Source organism: Aulostomus chinensis, chromosome 18 (assembly GCF_037954235.1).
Source record: "Aulostomus chinensis isolate RoL2024-O1b breed Wild chromosome 18, RoL_Achi_v1.0, whole genome shotgun sequence".
NCBI classification, from domain to species: domain Eukaryota; kingdom Metazoa; phylum Chordata; class Actinopteri; order Syngnathiformes; family Aulostomidae; genus Aulostomus; species Aulostomus chinensis.
Genome location: NC_141337.1, coordinates 6,316,231 through 6,329,824, shown reverse-complemented (window position 1 = coordinate 6,329,824; position 13,594 = coordinate 6,316,231).

Sequence of the window (13,594 nt, the reverse complement as noted above, 5' to 3'; positions counted from 1 at the left end):
AATACCTCTTCGTTGAAGATAAAAAGGTATATGCTGCTGTACTATTACATTAAATGATATTTATTTGTGATATTCCTCTACACCAAGATAACCTGCATGCTATCGAATTAATTCTGCAACAGCGCACTTATCCAAAATAAATCTACATACACCAAATTCACCAGAAATGAGAGGAGCATCCAATTGTGCAAACCATTATACGGTTTCACATTGAGAGGCAAGGGGAGGGCTGAGCACGGCTTTTCGGGCTGTAAGCCTCCCTGTATATGAGGCTTGTTTTTCATTGACTGTGTCAGGAATCAAGAGGGCTAATCCCTCAGAGACTTCAGATGAAAGTTTCAAAAGAAATAATGAAAGGCATACTTGCCTGAGGGTGCATATCGGGGTGAACATACAGCAAGCTGGAAAGAACAGCAGCGGCGCACGACAAGCAGCAAAGGAAGAACATAACAGCTTCCCTTGCTACCACCCCCACCAGTCTAACTATAAATCACACATTCTGTCTCCAAGACATAAACAAATACGCAGCAGAGCACATCAGAAACTTGGCACAGCATGAATACTTATAACATTTTCCAGCTTTTTCTTATAAAATGTCTGAATGATCCGTAAAATGACGACAGACTTTAAACCAGGGAGAAGACCGTGAGTTGTTGTAGCTGGGTATACCTCAAAATGTCAAATTCCGGTATTAAGAAAAAAAAAAATCTTCCAACAGGAAGCATTTGCATATTTGGTGACTAAGATTGATTTAATGCAAGGATGTGTTCTCTGAATTGAATTGAATTGAATTTGGCAGCAGCGTTTGGTAAAAAGTCCTCTGTGTGAGGTGTTTGGCTGAATTTGTGTTTGCATTTATTTTTCTGTGGTTGTGTGGGTGCGTGAGTGAGTGTCAGGTGGAATCTGTCCACATTGTCCGGAAGGTAGAGAGTAAATGTAAAAATCCTTTAACAATATAACAATGTCGACAAATGTAACAGGATTTAACCGAATACACAAATCTACAAAATTAAGAAATAAAGAAAACCCTGCAAATGAACCCTGTATCATCCTCTGAAATCTGTAAAAAAAAAAAAAAAAATCACTATGATCTATGAATCCCAGAGAAAATGAATTATAAATGAACAATTGTTTACTGTAAAGCCCCTCCTCTGGGCTTTACGTAGATATCACCACGTTTTAGCGTATACATGCATTAAAATGAAAAGATCTATACTTCACCACAGCTGCATTGCAGACTGCATTTTACTGCATCACTCTGTTGATGAAATAAGTACATTTACACAACAATGATCAGCACAAACATTTACAACAAAATAAAGTTGCATATTCGCTTCCCAGTAAATCATTTGAGGCCTAATATTAGAAAATGTGTTCGTGCATATTTTGGTTCAGCTGAGAAGGGAGTCCCTGGATGGGCTGCCACAGTTGTAAAATTTCTGGCTCTACTTCCACTGGCTGTGTCCCGATTGACAGCTGTCAAGGTTGCTAGGCAACAGCAATGGCGCTTTGTGATGCAAGTGTGCAGGCAGCAACAGCTGATTACACAAATAGGGAAATCCTCCATTGGCTAGACTGCCTTATTTAACAATGTTTGCTTCATCCTTAACGAGTAGCGGGCGCTGCATATATCTTGACCTGAGCTCTTTTTTTTATTATCTGTATGATTTATTCTGTAAGAAATTTGAATAAGGAGAAATCTGTAAAATGTATGAAGATTTCTTCTCATTTGACATATATGCTGGGGGGGGGGGGGGGCACATGATCATCTGGGCTGCTCACTTAACTGACCCTTGTTTCATTTTCAGCTTGCCATTTCACAACTGGGAATGACACCATATGTTTCTCTCATTACTTCGAGTTGAGAGATAAAATGACCCACCGAGGGATAAGTCAGTGTCAGACATTACCAATTTTGCCTTGCTATTGCTTCCAGCTGGTTTTATGATGTGTTTCACAAACAAATCACTTCCTTGACTCCTGCAGCAGATGAGACATGTAGACTCTGACTTGTGGGCTTCAGTAGTGTAGAGTGTGCACCGTACCTCTGAAATGACCAAATTAGAATGCCATACAGTTCACGAACCATGTGCAGTGAATGGAGAACACCCCTAATAGCCCTGGCAGAGAAATGCATCTGCATTCTGCTGGCCATGCATATGTAAATCTTTTTTCCCCAACACATAGAGATGATTTGTAGGTCGGGCAAGCCTGCATGGCCAATAACCTTTTATTATTAATGTGCATATAAGTTTTTTTTAAGGTATCGTTGAGTCATTTTTTTTTTTACACAAGGTGAGCAGTTTGGCTATTAATAATGGTTGGTATCGCTGCTGACATCCACAGGACAGATCAGGCAGCCATTGCTTATAGCTGACCTTACAAAAACCCATCCATTTGGATCGGAGTCCAGAAATAGTCACAAAGTAATTAAATTACGATATAGTAACTTCTTTTTTTTTCTGTTCAGTTTTTAAGGCAAGAGACGGCCACGAGCAATGTACGATCTACAGAATAATTTAGCCTCTAGCCTCGTATTCAGTGCACAGCCCGTCTGCAAGGCACAATCGTAATAAGTTTTCTGCTGCGTATGACTGCTGAAATTAGCTACTTCAAAATCTGTCAAAGCCATGAACTGGGAGAAATGACTCATGCAGGGACCACATAGGAAACGGGGAAAAGTTCACAGTTTACTGGAAGCATTTGAGGTGGTACACAGCTAGGATTACAAGCAGCATGGCAAACAGTTCAAATGAGGGGCAGGCGGAGAGGCAGAAGTCCAATAACTTACAAATTTCATACACTGTCTGGCAGCGGAAGGCAAATGTTTCAGGCAACAGAGAGTTCCGTCACTAGGAGAAGAAAACTGGGAATGCACGGAAATAGCACCAAGCTACAGAGGGGTACAATAATAATCCAGCAAATTAAAGAGGAAAATACAAAGAAGCAAAAAAAAAAAAAATACAGAGACTGATTTCTGACTAGACTCTGGTGAGCACAGAAAATGGCAGAAAAAATCCAACAAATGCAGGAAGTAAAATAGACATCGACAGAGAAGGTAATGACTCTAAAAATGAAGTAGAATTAACTCAGAATCCAAAAAAGCAGACACCTTCTCCTTCTTCATTTTTTCTTTATGACTTTGTCTAATTGTCAGAATGGGGGTGGGGGGGCATGGCTCAGAGGTAGAGCGGCCATCTAGCAACCAAAGGGTCGCTGGCTTGATCCTGACATCCCCCGGTGACCATATTGAAGCATCCTTCAGCAAGATACTGAGCCCCTAATTGCTCCTGATGGTCCTGCGATGGACTGGCAACCCGTCCAGGGTGAACCCCGCCCCTCGCCCAATGTCAAATATTCTGAAAAAAAGGTTCTGCTGTGTTAGTAAAAGCTCTCCTTTCGTCACGTGTTAGCATCCAACAGGTCGGTTTTGGAACATAAGACCAGTGTTTATTTGCCACACTACTGCCAGAAAACTTGAAATATTATCACTTTTTAAACTATTTGTCAAAAATGAGACAAAACAAACATAAATGCAACTGAAGATGAATTTGACTCACATAATGACTTGATAATTATCACTTCTGTGTTCAAGTGTTTTTGTAGATATTGTTTGAATTATTCTGGCCATGTAGCAGAGAGCGATGTTGCCCTGATACAGAGTATAATCACATGACATTGCTGCTTGTTCTGTTTGGACTATTATCCCCAATAAGATACTGGGTTTGAGGTTTGGGAGAACCTATTTTAATATTTTTAGCGACCCAGGTGTGGTTACCATGAACCCACTAACACGTTCCAGGACAGAACCAGAATTTTTTTACTATGTTTAGTAGGCAGTATATTTGTTTTTGCCTCCTGCTTATGCATTTATAGATACTGTACCCAGCAAAAATGTCAAAATTACTGGGTGAGAAAGATTGAAGAATTTCAGCCAGCTGTTGATTTGCAACACTGGAGAGTGTTCTAGCTGTTGTGTGCCAACCACTTTATCCTGGTTGAGCCTGGGTTTACCACTCGCTTGAAACTTTGGTGACGCAACGTTGCAGACACCTTTACATTGTTGCACTGTGAGATATGATCAAATATCAATACTGCAGTATCTCGCCGTACTTCTGCACCTTATGGATACACCGGCACCAAATAGACAATGTTTTTTTAAAGAACTGGTGCAAAGGCTGATCCAGCTGTTGTCGTTTTGTGTACTGAATGTTATGCACTTTATGACACAACAACGCAGTAAAAATAAAAACATCATTGTTGAATATTTTTCCTTCTTCCGTTACATATATGGTGACCTGCAATATATAGACTATTGCAGCATTGCTGTATCGTGGGGTTATTTTTACTGCGGGTAGAGTTTATCGTGAGTTACTCTGCAATTCCAATCCCAACAGTAGTTACAATCTCCTAGACTCAGTTGTTCAAATGTCTTTTGGACTACTGAGCAGAAATCTCATCCATTAAGCCATTATTTATTTATTTTTCTCTGAAGCTAGCATTTGTTATTTCAGAGCTCCCAGAAAACCTCGGACTATAACTCAAACCCTGATATTAATCATCCAAAATTGAATATGTGTTTGTACAGTTAGTGGAAACATGTGCATGCAGCTGCCATAGAAATGGCATAAATCCCGGAGAAATATGTCTAAAATGTCAGCATGAAAGCATTTTCTGAAAGACTGAAGCCCAGATCATCCGTGAGCAGCGCTGCACTTTTCCATGCACAGAAAGAATTGTGGAGGCAGCTGTCTCTTATTCTCCACCTGATTTACCAATAACTGACATGCAGAGCGGGTCTCCACAATTGTTCTGCTCTGCTGGGCTGGGATTTAGTTTCACACATTGCATCAGATGTCAGAAAAAAGAGGGTCAGTGTTTATTACAGGCATCAGAAAAAAAAAAAAATAAAAATCTGCTTCAAGTCTTGACTCTCATCCTCAACACTTCCTGCCTCCTTTCCATAACCGTTCCACCAAACAGTGCAGTGTTGAGGGCATGAAATTCACAATGTTAAGGCATCTCTCTGAGGGATGACAAGCCTTTACGTTCACATCTGGCTTACCTCGAATTACATCTTAATTAAGGATGAAAGTGCAAACTTAAGTGCTCCGTTTTCAATTCAGCACCGTGATTAAGTCAGATGGTTGATGAACCCTGAGAATGGAAAAACTGTACTTACATGTTCAGAACAGCCAATGTGTCTAAACCATATCTACACTGATTAGCTTTTCAAAGCCCGGCACTTTCCCCTGGTGTTCATTTCTAAGCAAAAAAAACCAAAGGATTTTCTACCCTTGTGTTTTAATTACAGTAATGTCATTCAGTATGTGTCCCTTCTTCCTCATAACATAATGACTTTAAAGAGGACTTTTCTTGTTATTCATGTCTCTCAGGAATATCAAGATTTTGATGATTGCAAATGGGAAATATAATAAACTGCTTTTTTTCGGTACTCTATTTTGGTCAGTGCGTTCGCGTTGTAATGTGTTTTTTTTTTTTTTTTTTCTTTATCGTGTGCTGAAAGAGATGTGTGAGAGGGGGGAAAAAATGAAGCCATGTCTCTCTCCTTGAACACGTTTGGAGTAATTTAAAGGATTTATCAGAGGCAAGGCTTGTTGGGTGCAAAGAAAACATTTGTCCAGATGTGAGATTCAGGATCCATTCACAGAGGACCAGAAGGTGAATGTTCACATGGACAAGAAATATGTTGGTGCTCACAGGAGTTTGATAACACCCATACTGAGGTCAAGTTTATCCATTATGTCAGGAGATAAACATTCTGGTTTGGTTTTCTATTTCTTCCAGGATACAGCAAATTCTTATCACTGAAGTCTGACACACAGAAAAACAGGGAAGCTAAAGTACTATTTAAAGGCAATTTACTTGCAATATACTTTGAACATTTATGCTACGTTGGTTGGTGGATGTAACTTTCTTATTTCGTATGTATTTGTATGATCATTTTCCTTTAAACTGTCACCAATGCAGAGCTGTTTGAAGCCCAGATTGTCGCAAAAATTAGGGAAACAAGGAAAAACCAGATCCTTATTAAGGATTCAGGCTACCATGAACCCCTCGAATAGCTTCAATTACATCAATCCTACAATTCTGTGGAACTCCGGAGGGTTGGAACACCATTCTTCCAAAAGATTTTCCCTCATTTTGTGGTTTTTATGTTGGTGACAGGGTTCAAAATGTCAAGTGAATGTCCCTTAAGTATTCATTTATGAAACCTGGTAAATATGTTACATTGATTTGTAGTAACCCTTAAGAACAAGGGGACTCAGACCACGCCAGCATAACAGAGCCGCTGGAGCTCCTCACAGCGGGAGGTCAAGCATTCAGACCTTTACTGTTCTCTTGGTGGACGCCACAACCATAAAATCCCTCTCCATGAAATTGTTGACAGACTGTACTTGCTGAGAGTCTGATCAAGTACCGTGGTGAGTCACCTGAGGAAGAGATGCTTCCCTGACCATCTTTAAAAATGTGCTTTTGACCACAGTTTTCCAAAATATTTACTGATCTTAATGGGTGTTAACACCACACGTGATTCACGCAAATGCTGTGTGAGAAATGCGAGTTTCACTGCAGGATCACTTGTGTTTATCCCCCCCTCGAGTATTCGCCTCTGAGAGGAGAGGAGAGGAACTCCACTGTTGTTTAACTACTACTGTTAATTTTATGAACCTTTTAAGCAATAATAAAAGGTAATTAAACCTTAAATCTAAGGATATTTTACCTTGAAAAAGTCTAGATGAACATTTGCAAAGAGGCTCTTTGAGACGTAAGGGGCTGCTAGCTTAAGCCCTAAAGAGACAGCTGACCCAGCAGCAAACCTCCATATAATTCTGTTCTTCTTTAAGGCTGCACTCAGTGGGGACCATCAAGGGAGACACATGCCATTGTCCTCGTTAGCATTAGCAGGTTAGCATGCACAGCCTCCTTCCAGCAGCGGCCTTAAGTCAAACCATCCTAAAATTCTCAAAGTCAGCCCTGGGTGCCCAGAGACTATATAACGATCAACTTATCTCCATGTTCTGACACAGCAACAGACAGTCAGCGATGTCTGTGGAATATTGAACACTGACAGGCTTCTACAGCGCTGCATTGCACGTATTCGCCCCAATCTTCAACTCACACAGTTGACCGGTTGATGCATTCAGCACAGAACGCGTCAATCACATTGCAAGGAATGTGCAGAAATTGCCTTCCGTCAATGTCTAGTTATGTCTCTTTAGTGCTTTACCTGTTATGTAGTTGAAGCTAATGTTCCCTGCTGTAGTCTCACTGCTCCCAGCTTCCGTCCTGCTTGAGGGTGGAGTTCACAGCCCACCGGGAGACCTGTTAGCTCTGCTGTCCCACTTTTATACCATAGGTCAGAGATGGTTTTGACATTCTGCCATTTGAAAAGATTCAGACTCCTCTTCAGCAGACACAACTCCACACCTATTTTAACGGGACAGGGTAAATGCTCAGCCCACTCATGCCTGGCACCGGTGTGCCACTCAGATGGCTGCTGTACAAACAACATTGGATATTAGCCCTTACTGTCTCTCTCGTGGTACTATCCTGGAGCTGTTCCCCCTGCCGCAAACATTGGAGAAGCCATGTGTGAGGGATAAACCCAATCAACAGAGCCCTGTGACAGCTTAGTCTATGCTCATACAATCTGTGGTCAAGATACATAACTAATAAACCCCATGGTTCTCATTTGTTGTTGTTGTTTTTTTGTCACCAACCTGCATTTATACATTTTTTTTCCCCTGCAGGGTTTTGGGTCCTGAAGGCTCAAACGTTTCCCTGTAAACTACCATTTGTCATGTCAGCATTTTTTTTTGTTAATGATTTTAATAATGTCGCAATATTAAAAGCATAGCTTGATATATTTCAAATTTGCACATTTTATATTTCTTAAAACCGCAACCCAGTAGAATTCAAGCCAACACAAAAGCTTTCCTCTCTATAAGCACAAACATAAGCACTGTGTGGAGGTAGTAATGATAACTAATATAATATTGTCTTAGAGAATAAGACACTAGCTCTATATTTTCACCCTGCAAAGGTGAAATGTACTGAGCAGTTTCTGACTAGCTTACAAATTAAAAGGTACGCAAAGAAGCACAACAAAAACATTATTCTGCAGACGACTGAAGGTCACAGGCAAGCGGCAGAGGGACTTTTATCAATTCATGCCACGTTTTGAATGAAAAGCAACTCAAGCCATACCATCAATTCATGAAACTCTCAACTGTCCAATTAGTCTTATCTGCGCTTTGCAAGAACAAAAATGTGTCACGTTATAGAAAAATGTGATAGAAATGTATGAATGTAACTGTCTAAAGAATCAAAAGCAGAATATATCACCTATTTAATACCTAATTTTTAATACATTCCAAAGCCCTGCTTGTGCCAGCGCCTGTTTTATGAGGTGCCATGGGTGATTGTACCCAAAATGATAAACGATGATTCCAATTAAATATGGCTTTCATGGATGAAAATTATACTGGTCTGTCTTTTAGACAGTGTTACACAACCAGTGAGGGTGTTATTTAACACTTAATGGCACATCTGCATGAAGTGTCAATGCTGAGTTCAAACTCCTGAATCAAACTCTTCATGAACAATTTAGTGGCGATTTTCAAGGCGGTACTTGACTGATTTTCTTACAATTACAGAAACTAAAAATTCAGCTATATATGGGAAATACACACACACACACACACACACACACACACACACACACACACACGTAAAACAATCCTGAACAGCCCTAACTCCTAAATTTAATATAGTTAATGTTTATATAGAAGATGACATGCTCATGATTGTAACTGCCATTTTGGAGGAAGTACTTTGGGGTGCTGTTGAGCAGTTCTAACTTAGCTCTTCTAACTCAGATAAATTGAATGGGGAAAATATCAGGTACAATTTAAAACAGCAAATTACAATAGCATTCAAAATGACCATTAAAATATTAAATCCATCCATCAATTTTCTACCACTTATCCTGTTAAGGGTCACGGGGGGTGGAGCCTATCCGAGCACCCTTCGGGCGAGAAGTGGGGTTCACCCTGGACAGGTCACCAGTCCATCGCAGGGAACAACACATAGAGACAGACAACCATTCACACTCACAGTCACACCTACGGGCAATTTAGAGTATCAATCAGCCTCGTCCTCTCTTGATGTCTTTGGACTGTGGGAGGAAGCTGGAGTACCAGAGAGAACCCACACAGGAACAGGGAGAACATGGAGACTCCACACAGAAAGATCCCCTGCTGGAGCTGGGGCTTGAACCCAGAACGTTCTTGCTGTGAGGCGACAGTGCTGACCACTGCACCACCGTGCCACTAAAATATTAAATGTTTAAAAAAAAAGAACATTATAGTCCTCATGTACTGTAGGTAAAGAGGGTGGTGTATTCTACTCAAAATGAAACCTGTCAGTGGTTTGTGGTTTTTCTCATGGAAGCTGTGGTACATTTACAGTAATAAGTAGTGAGTGGCTGGAGTCTACGGCCCATGAATGAATGTAAATTAAATAAGACAGATTCTTTATCAGATGATGTCAGAAACACATCCCTCACAAATGTTTGCACAGGTACTGAATTTCACATATCAAACAGTGTCATTACATCTTCTGGCATCAAGCACGCCGCATGCTTGAAAACAGTTCCACACTACTCTGCAGGCGAGTTGCTACTTCTCGGCAGGAGCCTGTTGCAGTCTGAAGTGTATAAATCATAGATTGGGAAGGCTGTCAGGTGTGATGACACTCCTCATAAACACTGCTGACCGCTGGCCATGGCATTGTACTTCTTCATCAGCTCTCCTCACCAGACAAGTGCACCGTCCACATCCTCTCTAGACAGAAGCACCAGATCTCTCTGGCACACAGAAAAACAGTTCTGGTGTGCAAAGCTTTCAATTGCAGTTGTGTTGATTTGGTGAAAAAGAAAAAAAAATGGCCAAAGTGCCCATAAAATTGAGATAAAAATATATTTGATTGCAATGAGTTTACATCACACTGTAATGTGGCACGAGCTTTTATCAACACAAGCAAGCTGGGCCTCTGCGATTGGATATTTGCCTCACATTAATATATTTCTTGAGGCTATTATATTAATAAATATGGAAGAAAAACATGGTCTGTATGTACATCCACACAGATAATGCAGGGTGACGATAATTCGGCAGGACAGCGGGATATTTGATTTTATGGTTTTCAGAGATGTTCTGCAGTGCTCCGTAATGCAGTGAAAGGTTGCTCTCATGCTTTGGGTTATTTTTTTCAACAGTCAAAAATAACTGTGTGTAACCGCAACACAAGTACTGCAGACAACACAAACATGTATCAAACCAGGTGCTGTCTGAGAGAGGAGGATGGGATTACTCGTTTTAGAATTTGATCATATGCAGTTCTAAGTACCACTTTGGTGCAGCACATCAACACATTACTTGACTGACTGCTCCGAAATGCACAAGGCTTCATTTGTGACTGTAGCATTTTGACACTTTTGTGTTTATTTAGTTTGGATGAAATGTCAGATTTTCATGTAAACGAGAAGTTCAAGGTCCCTGAGAATATGAATTCTCCAGGTCATCCAGTACTTTTGTTATATCACCAAATACCTGCAAAACAAATAGCCTCAGCTGTGCTTTTACTTTTGCGGGGCCTGGGGGTAGGAGTGGTGGAGGCTCAGCTGGCGAACACCTGAGTCCAGTGTGTTTCCAGTGCTCCCCTAAAAACTTTGATTGGAGCTCAGTTGCTGCTGCCATCCTGTCTGAGACACAGGTGATGTAACGTTTAAAAAAGATCTGATTCTTCTGAACGGCTCTCTGGTGTACTAACAATAGGATGTGACTCTGACTTGGTGAGAAATGTTCCATTTGTTAGCCCAGAATTTCACATCCACATTCCTGACACACAGTGAACAGACACTACAAGGGCTTTTTACTAGAGTACCAGACGCTCTGGAGCACACCCATGTGATTCATTTTTGGTGGCTCTTTTGTTTGAAAGCCTAATTTCTCAGGATACTTCTGCCACTCAAATGCAAATAAAGCCTCACATTCTGTTCAAAAGGTGCAGTGCAGGCAGAAGTCAAGCTCTGAGCTCATTTGTAAGCAAGTTTTCGTCCTGTACAAGTTGAGGTTTTGTAATGTGTCTGTGCATCACAAATAAAGAAGAACAATGAGCCGTTATTTTGAACAGCTCACAGAAATGAACGACCTAGAGATCCGGCTCGCTTCAGGGAGTCATTATGGGACAACTTATTGCCTTTTGGTTCTGCTTTATGCTGTTACGGCACATAGCACTGCACACTCTTGATTTAGTTCTGAGCTCCTGTTGTTTATTTAACAATAAGTACTTTACTAATTCGCGTTTCTGTGCACGTCATGTCTTTTTTCATGACCTGGATTGTAACAAGATACTTAACAATATTTAGCTCATCGTTGCAAAAGGAAATTTGCTTGCTGTAACCTCTTTTTTAAGATCGTGAGACAGGAGACACAGGTAAAACTCAGTGTTGTGAATTATATGTTTGATGTATCAAAATGTGGAAAAAACAATGATTTAGGAAAGTACAATCGAGCTGCTGAGCTGTTCAATATTTGGAGTCCTCTGTATATGTCTGCTGGTCGAGTCTCATTTCAAAAGTGAGCCAAAAGTCCTTGCATTAACCTTTGGATGGAACAGTACTGTATCACGCCCTGTGTCAAAACGCTGAACAAATGCTTTTTATCATTTGGTCATAGCAGTACTGTAAATCTGTGTTTGCTCGTTGAAAGTCTGATACCAGTCTGGCATTCATTATTTTCATGTTTTCTTCCGTCCACCAACAGTGCAATTCCAAGCATATACTTTGATAACTTTCCATAAAATAAATGAGATGCGGACTGTGTTAGCAGAATCCGCTTTGTCCTCAGGGTATCAGGGACAAAATGTTTTGTGATTAATAATTCATGTGATCTGTTTGATCCTCATCGTCATACAGATAGTTTCCTCCAGCCACCCCCCCCCCCCCCATCAGTCCTAAAATTGCTGTCTCTGGAGAGTACACCTCGCCTCTTCCCTAATGTCTCTATTGCTCCACTACTTTGATATGGGCTGCATTTCTAAGACCATGTGTTGTTAGGTGGAGGAGGGAATATCATTTCAGTGCAGACTTCAAGTAGCTGGATTAGATTTCAGCTGGCAAGGTTGTTAGCAGAAGTACTCTTCTTGTGTTGGAGGCACAGAAGGGAACTGACTGTAAAATGAACGCAGTCCTAACCAGGTTTCTGCACGACATTTATTCACTCTGGGGGAACATTTCATCAAGCGCACCTCAAGGACCCAGGACATAGTAGAGGGGTGAAGATGAAATGGACTGTAGAATGAAAAGTAAAGTTTCATTATGAGGTGTGAGCATCATACTGCCGCCTGCTTTTATGCCAGCCGCTGTTGTTCATTTGAAATATGAGAGCATAATTGTATTCTGACTGTGTTACGATGAGAAAAATCACTTTTTACCCTGTTGGAAAGATAGTTTCATTATTCTATGTTAATCAATTCAGGGCTTTATTTATGGCTTTAAGGGCTGATAGCATATCTGAGTAAAACACGCATGCTATTGAAATGCAGGAAGCATGTTTCTCAGCCTTAATGCATAGATAATATGCAGAGGCAGTGAGTGTGGATTAAAACAAAGAGGTCCAGGTCAAATAAATAATGGAAATAATGTGCCAGATTGGTTGATTATCTCAATTTTTTTCAACATCGGAGTAGGAGACATTTATTGGCATAACACGCACTTAAAGCACAAATGAATTTCCTGACTGGGAAGATGTCTTGTCCTGTCCAATAACGTAAGTCTTTGAGGAGAGCTAGTAAAAAGAAGCTGCTCAGTGGCTGCTAATAGACTCGTGACTGTGTAGTATTCAGGTTTTTTTGTATGATATATTTGAATGCTGTTTTATTACCATGGCTATCTGAAATGCAGCACAAAGTTCCAGCTGCAATTGAAGGATGTTTTGAGAAAATCTAACGTTAAAGGGAGTAAAATGAATAGGATCTACATCCAGAATAACACAGTGAGCTTTAGAAATAATAGTCAAAGAAACAACCACTTATGAGAACACTGCTCCAGAGCCAGTTTTTCATTTTTCCCCCCGTGTTAGCTTTAACACCATGAATTCTCTGATTAATGTCATGACACACAAATGAGAAAGATCAGAATTGGAAAATAGTTGTAAGCACAGTTATTGTTCAGGGACTTTTGGTGTGATGCATCTATGAATACCCTGAACTCTTCAAGTGACCCAATGTTCGGCGACTGGAGTTGTCTCCTTCTCAGTAACGCCAGCACTGAATACCTGGGTGGATTATTATGTTAGGACACAAAACAGCCTTCTGTGATGGTCTTGAAATTGTCCTGCTTTGTTGCCGTGGACCAAAACAGTGATGATGGACGTGTATCACAAAATAATGTGGAATTAGCAGTGTTTGAAGGAGACACGCTGACTTATTTTCTGTCCTCCGCACAGCCAGACAGGAGGATAGATACCCTTGTCCCCCGTGCACATCCAGGAATCTGTAAACTCCT